The following is an 11129-nucleotide window of genomic DNA, read 5'->3' as shown; positions in this document are numbered from 1 at the left end:
TGCATGCACAGGCTGAAATTCCCATAGCAGCACTGCGGTCCGTGCCCGTGCTTCCAAACTCAAACTCCCGTAGGGGAGCTGTGGTCCCTGCGCACACTCCCAATCTCAAATTCCCATAGGGGCACGAGCAAGAGATGGTCTATCAGTTACTATGGCACTATCCATGATCCTGCGGGGAAAAGGATAAGCTCTTTGACTCACAGAAATCTGCAGCCGGGAAGTCTATATTCTTGTTGTCTGTTGGTCTGAAGCTGTGGTCGCAGTTCTCTGTCCCCAGTGGCTGCAGGGTCCTGGTTTGTGTCTGAGATGCGACTGGGTGGTGCTGAGGCCAGGATCCTAGTCTTAAGCAGCTCTGTTTCTCAAGATGGCGTGGTCTCTGTGCCTACACTGGCCGCCCTGAAGTGTCCGCTTTGTGTGTGGGGTTCCACCGTCTAAGACTGCCCAGTTTGGCAGCCCCTTGAAGGACCTGCAGAATCTAACTGTCCCTGCTCACACACACACACATCACACACATCTACACTCTCCTCTATGGTTCCCTCATTCTCTCACACTCTCTCCCTTCCTACCTTCCTGCCGGTCACCATCTTCCTGTATTTTATTTTGATTTTTGAAAAATATATTCTTGATAGAAGTGTTCTAGTAAGAATCATTTCTGTTGCTATTTTAAATGGGTTATTTTCTTTGATTCTCTGGTTCAAGTTTTGAATATATATATATATATATATATATATATATATATATATATATATATATTTCAAATATATATAAAGACTTCTAGAATATATATTGGCAGTTCATGAGCCAAAATGTCAAGCTTTATTATGTCTGAATAATGGATGATGATTCTGAACAAGAAGAAAAAATATTTTTAAAAGAGAAAAGAGTTCCTGGTATTGTTAATAGGTGTTATTTTGGAGTATAAATGTGGTGCTTATATAGGGAGAAGGGAACAACATGACCAACTGCATAATCAGGGTAATCTAATTGTTATAATAAACTACCACAAAGACTCAGTAGCTGAGCACAAGAAGTTTATTTTTTTAAATATTATCTTTATTTTTATTTATTTTAAAATATATTTTATTGATTTTTTTTTACAGAGAGGAAGGGAGAGGGATAGAGAGTTAGAAACATTGATGAGAGAGAAACATCAATCAGCTGCCTCCTGCACATCCCCTACTGGGGATGTGCCCACAACCAAGGTACATGCCCTTGACCGGAATCAAACCTGGGACCCTTCAGTCTGCAGGCCGATGCCCTATCCACTGAGCCAAATCAGTTAGTGCTAAAAAAATATTATCTTTATTGTTGAAAGTATTGCAGATGTCTCCCCCCACTTTTTTTCCATTGACTCCCTCCACCCTGCACCCACCCCTCCCAGGCCTTCACCACACTATTGTCTGTGTCTATGGGCCATGCATTTATGCATATAAGTTCCCATGTTAATTTCTACCCACTCACCCACTCACCCCCTGCCTTTCAGTGGCTGGGTACAAGAACAAGAAAATTTTCTTTTTTTTCCTTACAATCTAATGTAGGTCTACAGGGAATGAGACAGGGAGGTGGAGCTGTTGCATATAGTAGGTTTTAGAGCATCAGACTAGAAATTATAGTCACTTCCACTCACGTTCAATATGGCCAGTGCTCAGTCATTTGGCCATATCTAACTGCAAGAGTTACTGGTTAATGTATTCTACTAGTAGCTGTGTGCTCAGGACAAAGAGAACTTGGACATTAGTGAGCACTCATAGCCTCTAAGTGAGTAAGTCTAATGAGCACTTAGGGTTGCAATTAGTGTTTTTGCATCATTTTCTAGGATAGCTATTTGGGTTTGGATGTTTTCTTCCCAGAGAGCTTTCTTGAAATTGTCAAGAGTACCCAGATTGTCCCTGAATAATCAAATAGGCAGAGGTGTTCCCCACCCCACCAAGGTTTGCAGGCAAATTTATTTGTATCTTGGTCCCACTGTCCAGCCTTCTTTTGCATCACTCCAATATGAAGTTGAATCCTCAGACTAATTTCCCACCTTACATCTGCTCTGGCTTTGTGTCTTCAGTCATTTAACTCAGTATCTGACCATCATCTATGATGGGCACTGCTTGCTCTGTGTAAGATGCTTTAGTGAATTGTCTACATTTCCTTCCATGTCTGAACTCAATCCATCTCCTCCTTCCTGACCTGACACTGGGTTGTCAGATTGGCATCTCAAAAAGACTGTGTGTCATATTAACTAGGGCTGATTACTTCCTGGAGAAGGGAATAATTTTCCCCTGCCCTGTTTTCTGGAGAGTGATTGATGAACTACTTAAAGTTGTGTTCATACAATCACTTGCCAAGCGCCCTTTGGTACCCCAAGATTGTGTAAGGAAGCTGATAAATATATGTGGTACAGCCTGACGTGGCGTATTTGTAAAGGATCACTGATGGAAAACTGACACGATTGACATCTCACAAAATATCAAAAAAACATGTTATGGTGAAAACACTCAGTGTATTCAAAAAGAACAAACCCTCCATAAATATCCCAAGAAGCTGGGCTTTGATTTTGTTAGCTCTGCTCTCACATTGAAAGAAACTGTTTTTTCCCCCCATAGGGACTTCAGAGTGAAACTAACCCCTTTTTTTACCCAGTACAAGTTTTTTGTGTTATGTTTTAAATAATCATGTTTTTCTATCCAACAAACTGCTAGGCAAACAAAATGCCTGAGGCTTATAAACAACTGTGGGTATTGAAGTCCAGAGCTATTTTTAAAATAACATTTCTTTTCTGATTATAAAAGTAATGCATAACAATGACTTACGCTTTTGAGTCCATACTAAGATCTCAGTACAAGACTCAGTCTTTTTCATACATTGAATAATCTTCAGAACATCTTCCTGAATGTAAATATAATAATTTCCATTTGACACAGGTGGAAACTGAGATAAAAAGAAATTCAGTATCTTGTTTAGGTTGACAACTAGGAAGTGGTAATGCTAAAATTAGAACATGGGTCTTCAGATACTGGGCCAGCACACTATACTGCCACCAAATCCTGCCTCTATACATGACTATTATAGCAAATATGAATAATATAAAATATAATGAAGAAAAAACAAGAAAAAAATTTAATGTTTTAACCTAGAGATATCCATTTTTCCAAATGAGTATTTACTCAATGAAAGTACATTATAGAAATTTAGATTTAGAAAATTATAAAATTGATTAAGAACAAGAAATCAAGGGGATTCCAATATGATGGCTGGGAGGACGGCAGTGAGGAGGGGAGTGTGAGTGAGTGAGGGAGTGAAAGGGGAGTGTGTGGACATGTGGTGTGTGTGTGTGTGTGTGTGTGTGTGTGTCTGAGTGAGGGACAGCTAGATCTCGCAGGACCTTCGGGGGCTGGCGGACTGGGCTCGCATAGCCAGGCAGCCTCTGCTATTTCTGCAATCTCTCCCTGAGAGCTGGCTCTGCTGCAGAGGCACCATTTTGAAGGGGAAAGCTGCTGTGATTGGCATCCCAGCCTCACCTCCACCCAGGGTGCTCTCAGACACCACCCGGGATCCTAAAGCCACTCTGACCAGGGATCAGCTGCCGACCCACAGACATCGGGACTCCAGCCTCCCCAGCTGAGGGCTCCTGTGAGTTCTGGAGGGTGCTACCCTCCCACCAACCAGAAGCTTTAGCCCCGGGCAAACAGCCAAGCCTTATGCAGCACCCCCAGGCTCTGCAACCATGTGCACAACAGCTGAGCCTTATGTAGCAGCCCCGGGCTCTGCAACCACACCAGCTACCATGCCAGCAGCCAAGCAAGCAGCCACCACCCACAACTGCCAGAGGAACAGCCACTGCCTGTGGCCACATGAAGAGATACTGCCCTGCGACCCCCCACCCCAGGAGCAGCCGCCACCCATGACTGGCCTGAGGAGCAACTGGTCAGCAAGCAGCCAACACCCGCAACCTTCCAAGGAGCAGATGCTACCCGTGACACCCCCTGAGGAGCAGCCACCACCTGTGACCACACGAGGAGGAGACACCCCACAACTGTGTGAGGAGTGGCCACCCCACACGCAGCCACCAAACGTGACTGCCAGAGGAGCAGCCGCCACCCATGACCTTCCAAGGAGCTGCCACCATCCATGACCGCATAAGGAGCAGCGGCCCCATGATCACGCAAGGAGCGGCCACCGAGCAGCAGCCACCACCTGCGACTGCCTCAGGAGCAGCTGCTGCTTGTGACCACACAACACACCACCAAGTCCACCACTGCAGTCACAGACCCCACACGACTCGACACCTACATCCTTTGGGGAGACAGAAAAACAACCCCCAAAGGAAAGAAAAGGAGGAATCGCCAGAAAATAAACTGAATGAAATGGAGGCATGCAATATGTCAAAAAAAGAATTCAGAATAAGGGTCATACAGTTCATAAAGTGGATGGATGAGAAAATCAACAACTGATGTAAGAATCAGGAGGAAATAAAGAATGATATAGCTACAACAAAAAACAATATGGAAACTTACAACAGTGGACTAGGAGAAGCAGAGGATCGAATGAGCAAATTAGAAGACAGGGAAGCAAAACACACCCAATCAGAACTGCAATTGGAGAAAAAAAATCAAAAGATAGGAGGAGAGCCTGAGGGAGCTTTGGGACAACATGAAACGAAGCAACATACATATAATAGGGGTGCCATAATGACAAGAAGAGGAGCAAGGATTAGAAAACATATTTGAAGAAATAATGTCAGAAAAATTCCCTGATTTGGGGAAGAAAAAAGTCTCACAAGCAAAGAGAGTCTTATACAAGATCAACCCAAAAAGACCCACACCAAGATATGTGATAATTACAATGGCAAACGTTAACAACAAAGAGAGAATCTTAAAAGCAGCAAGAGAGAGACAGAAAATTACCTTCAAGGGATCTCCCATTAGATTATCAAATGATTTCTCAACAGAAACACATCAGGCCAGAAGGAAATGGAATGAAGTATACAAAGTGATGCAAAGCAAGGGACTGAATCCAAGAATACTCTATCCAGAAAGGCTATCATTCAAATTTGAAGGGAAAATCAGGAGCTTCAGACACACACACACACACACAAAGGCTAAGGGAGTTTATCACTGTCAAGTCAGCAATGCAAGAAATGCCAAAGGGACTGTTGTAAAAAGAAGGAAAAAAAGGGAAGAAGGAACACATGCACAAAAAATAAAAATGGCTACCTATTTTTATTTTTTGTACCTATCAATAATAACTTTAAATGTAAATGGTCTAAATTCTCCAATAAAAGACATCGAGTGGCAGAATGGGTAAGAAAACATGACCCATATATAAGCTGTCTACAAGAGACCCAACTCAGAACAAGAGCCTCACACAGACTGAAATTGAAGGGATGGAAAAACATCTTTCAGGCAAATGAAAATGAAAAAAAAAAAAGCTGGGTTATCAATACTTAAATCTGAAAAAATAGACCTCAGAGTGAAGGCCATAACAAGAGATAAGTAAGGCCACTTCATAATACTAAAGGATTATATACAACAAGAGGATATAACTCTGATAAACATATATCCACCCAATGCAGGAACAACCAAATACATGAATAAACTTCTGGAAGATATGAAGGCAGAGATCAACAGCAATATGATCATAGTAGGGTACTTTAATTCCCCACTGACATCACTGGATAAGTGCTCTAGACAAAAAATTATCAAAGAAACAGCAATCCTAAGTAACTCAGTAGATCACAAGGACTTAATTGATGTCTACAGAACATTTCACCCCAAAGCTACAGAATATGCATTCTTCTCAATTGCACATGGGACATTTTCAAAGATAGACCACATATTGGGTCACAGGCAAAGTCTCTCCAAATTCAAGAAGATTGAAATTATATCAAGCATCTTCTCAGACCACAATGGCATAATATTAGAAATAAACTACAATGAAAACAATAAAAAAATTGAAACTTTGAAAGCTGAATAGCATGCTATTAAACAATGATTGGGTTACCAAAGACATCAAAGAAGAAATTAAAAACATCCTGGAAATTAATGACAATGAAAACACAGCAATCCACAACCTATGGGACACAGTGAAAGCAGTACTGAAAGGGAAGTTCATAGTATTAGAAGCCTACCTAAAAAACAAACAAACAAACAAAAAACACCAAAAAAAAAACAAGAAAAACTGGTAATAAATGATCTAACTCTACAACTTAAAGAATTAGAAAGTGAGCAACCAGAAAAGCCCAGAGTGAGCACAAGAAAGGAGATAATAAAGATCAGAGCATAAATAAATGAAATATAGACAAAAAAAAATCTACAAAAGATCAATGGAACCAAGAGCTGGTTCTTTGAAAAGATAAATGAGATTGATGAACCTCTAGCCAGGCTCACCAAGAAGCAAAGAGAGAGGACCCAAATAAACAAAATCGGAAATGAAAGAGGCAAAATAACAACAGACCCAACAGAAACACAAAAGATTGTAAAAAACACTATGAACAACTCTACTGCAACAAACTAAACAACCTAGAGGAAATGGAGATATTCCTAGAAAAATACGACCTTCCAAAATTCAATCAAGAAGAATAAAAAAATCTCAACAGGCCAATAGATAAGGAGGAAATTGAAGCAGTCATCAAAAAGCTTCCAGCAAACAAAAGCCCGGGGCCAGATGGCTTCACAGGAGAGTTTTATCAAACATTCAAAGAAGAACTAAAACCTGTCCTTCTCAGACTATTCCAAAAAACTCAACAGGAATGCACACCTCCAAGTCTTTCTATGAAGTCAGCATTACCCTAATCTCAAAACCAGATAAAGACACTACAAAGAAAGAGAATTACAGGCCAATATCCCTGATAAACATAGATGTTAAAATCCTGAACAAAATTGTAGCAAATTGGATCCAGCATTACATTAGAAAGATCATACACCATGACCAAGTGGCATTTATTCCAGGGATGCAAGGATTGTACAATATCTGCAAATCAATAAATGCGATACATCACATGAACAAATAGGACAAAAATAACATAATCATATCAATTGATGCAGAAAAAACATTTGACAAAATCCAACACCCTTTCTTGATAAAAACTCTCAACAAAGTGGGAATAGAGGGATCATACCTCAACATAATAAAAGCCATATATGACAAACCTACAGCCAACATCATACTCAATGGGCAAAAACTAAACTTATTTCCCCTGAGAACGGGAATAAGACAGGGATGCCCACTCTCACCACTCCTGTTTGATATAGTACTGGAAGTGCTAGCCATAGCAATCAGACAAGAAGAAGAAATAAAAGGCATCCAAATTGGAAAAGAAGTAAAACTGTCCTTATTCGCAGATGACATGATACTATACATACAAAACCCCAAAGACTCCATCAAAAACTATTAGATCTTATAAATGAATTTGGCAATGTAGCAGGATACAAAATTAACACCCAGAAATCTATGACTTTTTTATACACCAATAATGAACTCACAGAAAGAGAAACTAAAAAAAAAATCCCATTTACCATTGCACACACAAAAAAAATAAGACACCTAGGAATAAACTTAACTAAGGAAGTAAATGACCTCTATGCAGAAACTACAGGACATTGAACAAAGAGACAGAAGAAAACATAAACGAATGGAAGGACATATCATGTTCATGGATTTGTAGAATCAACATCATTAAAATGTCCATACTACCCAAAGCAATCTACAGATTCAATGCAATCCCTATTAAAATACCAACAGCATACTTCAAAGATCTAGAACAAACTCTCCAAAAATTCATCGGGAATAAAAAAGACCCCGAATAGCCACAGCAGTCCTGGGAAAGAAGAATAAAGTTGGAGGGGTCACAATACCAGATATCAAGCTATATTACCAAGCCACGATTCTCAAAACTGCCTGGTACTGGCACAAGAACAGACATATAGACCAATGGAACAGAACAGAGAACCCAGAAATTGACCCAAATCACTATGCCCAATTAATATTTGACAAAGGAGGCAAGAGCATCCAATGGAGTCAAGATAGTCTCTGCAATAAATGGTGCTGGGAAATTTGGTCAGATACAAGCAAAAAAATAGAAACTAGATCACCAACTTACACCATTCACAAAAACAAACTCAAAATGGCGAAAGGACTTAAATGTAAGACAGGAAACCATAAAAATCCTACAAGAATCCATAGGCAGCAAAATAGCAGACATATGTCGTAGAAATATCTTTACCAACACAGCTCCTAGGGCAATGGAAACTAAGGAGAAAATAAACAAATGGGACTACATATAAATAAAAAGCTTCTGCACAGCAAAAGAAACCATCAACAAAACAACAAGAAAGTCCACTACATGGGAGAACATATTTGCCAATGCTATTTCAGATAAGTGTTTAATCTCCAAAATCTACAGAGAACTTATACAATTTAACAAAAGGAAGATAAACGATGCAATAAAAAAAAATGGCCCAAGGACCTAAATAGACACTTTTCAAAAGAGGACATACAGAAGGTCGAGAGACATATGAAAACATGCTCAAAGTCACTAATCATCCAAGAGATGCAAATTAATATAACAATGAGATACCATCTCACACCTGTCAGAATGGCTATCATCAACAAAGGACAAGTGCTGGCGAAGATGCGGAGAAAGAGGAACCCTCTTGTACTGCTGGTGGGAATGAAGACTTACTGCAGCCACTGTGGAAGACAGTATGGAGTTTCCTCAAAAAGTTAAAATGGAACTGCCATTTAACCCAGTAATCCCACTTCTAGAAATATATCCCGAGAAACCAGAAACACCAATCAGAAAGGATATATGTACCCCTATGTTCATAGTAACACAATTTACAATAGCTAAGATTTGGAAACAGCCTAAGTGCCCATCAGCAGATGAGTGGGTAAAAAACTGTGGTACATCTACACAATGGAAAACTATGCTGCTATAAAAAAGAAGGAACTTTTATTATTTGCAACAGCATGGATGGAACTGGAGAGCATTATGCTAAGCAAAATAAGCCAATTGGAGAAAGATAAATATCACATGATCTCACTCATTTGTGGAATATAATGAACAACATACACTGATAGACGAGAATAGATCCAGAGACAAATGGTAGGGGAGGAAGGCGTTAGAGAGCAACCAAAGGACTTGTATGCATGCATATTAGCATAACCAATGGATACAGACACTGGGTGGTGGGGGCTTCCCTGGGGTGGGAATGTCTTGGGGTTGGGGTCAGGTGGGGAAAAAGGAGACATATATAAAACTTTAGACAATAAATATATTTTTTAAAAAAAGAGATTGAAAGAAACACAACAAAATGGAAAAATATCCCATGTTCATGGATTAGAAGAATCAACATAGTTAAAATGGCCATATTGCCCAAAGCAAGATACAGATTTGGTGTAATCCCATAAAAACCCCAATGTTGTTTTTAAAGAAATAAAACAAGAAATCATCAGGTTTGTGTGGAACCTTAAAAGACCCTGAATAGCCAAAGCAATCTTGAGGGGGAGAAAACACGAGGCTGGAGGTATCATACTACCTGATTTCAAATTATACTACAGAGCTATGATAATAAAAACTGCATGGTGTTGGCAGAGAAACAGACACACAGATCAATGGAACAGAATAGAGAGCTCAGCTACAAAACCATATGTATTGGACAGATTATTTTTTACAATGGATCCAGAAACACACAATGGAGTAAAGATAGTCTCTTCAATAAATGATGCTGGGAAAACTGAAAAGCCACATGCAAATGAATGAAACTGGATGTACAAAAATTAATTCAAAATGTATCAAAGACCTAAATATAAAACCTGAAACAATAAGTTACATAGAAGAAAATATAGCTACCAAACTTAGGAACCTTGGTCATAGAGAACATTTTATGAATTTGACCCCAAAGTCAAGGAAAGTAAATGGAAAAAATAAATTAATGGAACTATATCAAACTAAAAAGCTTCTGCACAACAGAAGAAACTGACAAAACAAAGAGGCGGCAAACGAGATGGGAGTTATTTGCAAACAGGAGCTCTGACAAAGTTTATTTTCCCAAATATATTAAGAACTCATAAAACTCAACACCAAACAACCCATTCAAAAAGTGAGCAGAGGATCTGAAAATCCACCTCTCCCAAGAAGACATACAAACTGTCGATAGATATATATGAAAAGATGTTCAAACTCATTGGCAATTAGGGAAATGCAAGTCAAAGCTACCATAAGATATCAGATCACACCTGTTAGAGTGGTCATTATCAATAAGACAAACAATAACAAGTGTTGGAGAGATTGTGGAAAAAAGGAAACCCTCATTCACTGCTGGTGGGAATGTAGACTGGTACAACTACTATGGAAGGCAGACTGGCGATTCCTCAAAAATTTAAGAATAGAGCTACCATATGACCCATCAATTCCTCTCCTAGGTATATACCTGAAAACATCAAAATCATGTATTTGTAAAGATATATGCACCGCTATGCTCATTGCAGCACTATTCACCATGGCAAATACATGGAAACAACCAAAGTATCCTGTGATAGAGGACTGGATAAAGAAAACATGGTACATATACAAAATGGAATACTACTCAGCCATAAGAAAGAATGAAATAGATCTATTTGCAATAACATGAATGAACCTTGAGAACATTATGCTAAGTGAAATGAGTCAGAAAAAGCTAAGAACCATGTAATTTCACTCATATGTGGGATATAAAACTGAAATTCGTGAACACAAACAGCAGAGTGTTGGTTGCCAGAGGGAGAGGGGATGAGGGGAGAAGGGGTTCCTAATATAAGGTGACAGGAGAAGATTTGACTTTGGGTGGTGGGCACACCGAGCAATATACAGATGTTGTAACATAGAAACCCACACCTGAATCCTATATGTTCATGTTGACCAGTGTCACCCCAATAAATTTAATAAAAAATGAAAAAATTCTAGAATGCCAACCTCCAGCCCCTTCTTAAAATTAATTTATTTGTTGATCATTAAACACACAGTATATACCACAAAATTAATTTTATAGTAAAGTTGGCTAGAGACTACATAAATGGACAATTAACCTCTCCTCTGAGAACAAATTCATTATCATAATTGGTAATAAAATACAATACACATGCATGCACCCTCCCTCTCT

The sequence above is a fragment of the Plecotus auritus genome, assembly GCF_963455305.1.
Source record: "Plecotus auritus genome assembly, chromosome: X".
Lineage (NCBI taxonomy): Eukaryota > Metazoa > Chordata > Mammalia > Chiroptera > Vespertilionidae > Plecotus > Plecotus auritus.
The sequence above is the reverse complement of the archived record's forward strand: the minus strand, read 5'-3'. Positions refer to the sequence as shown.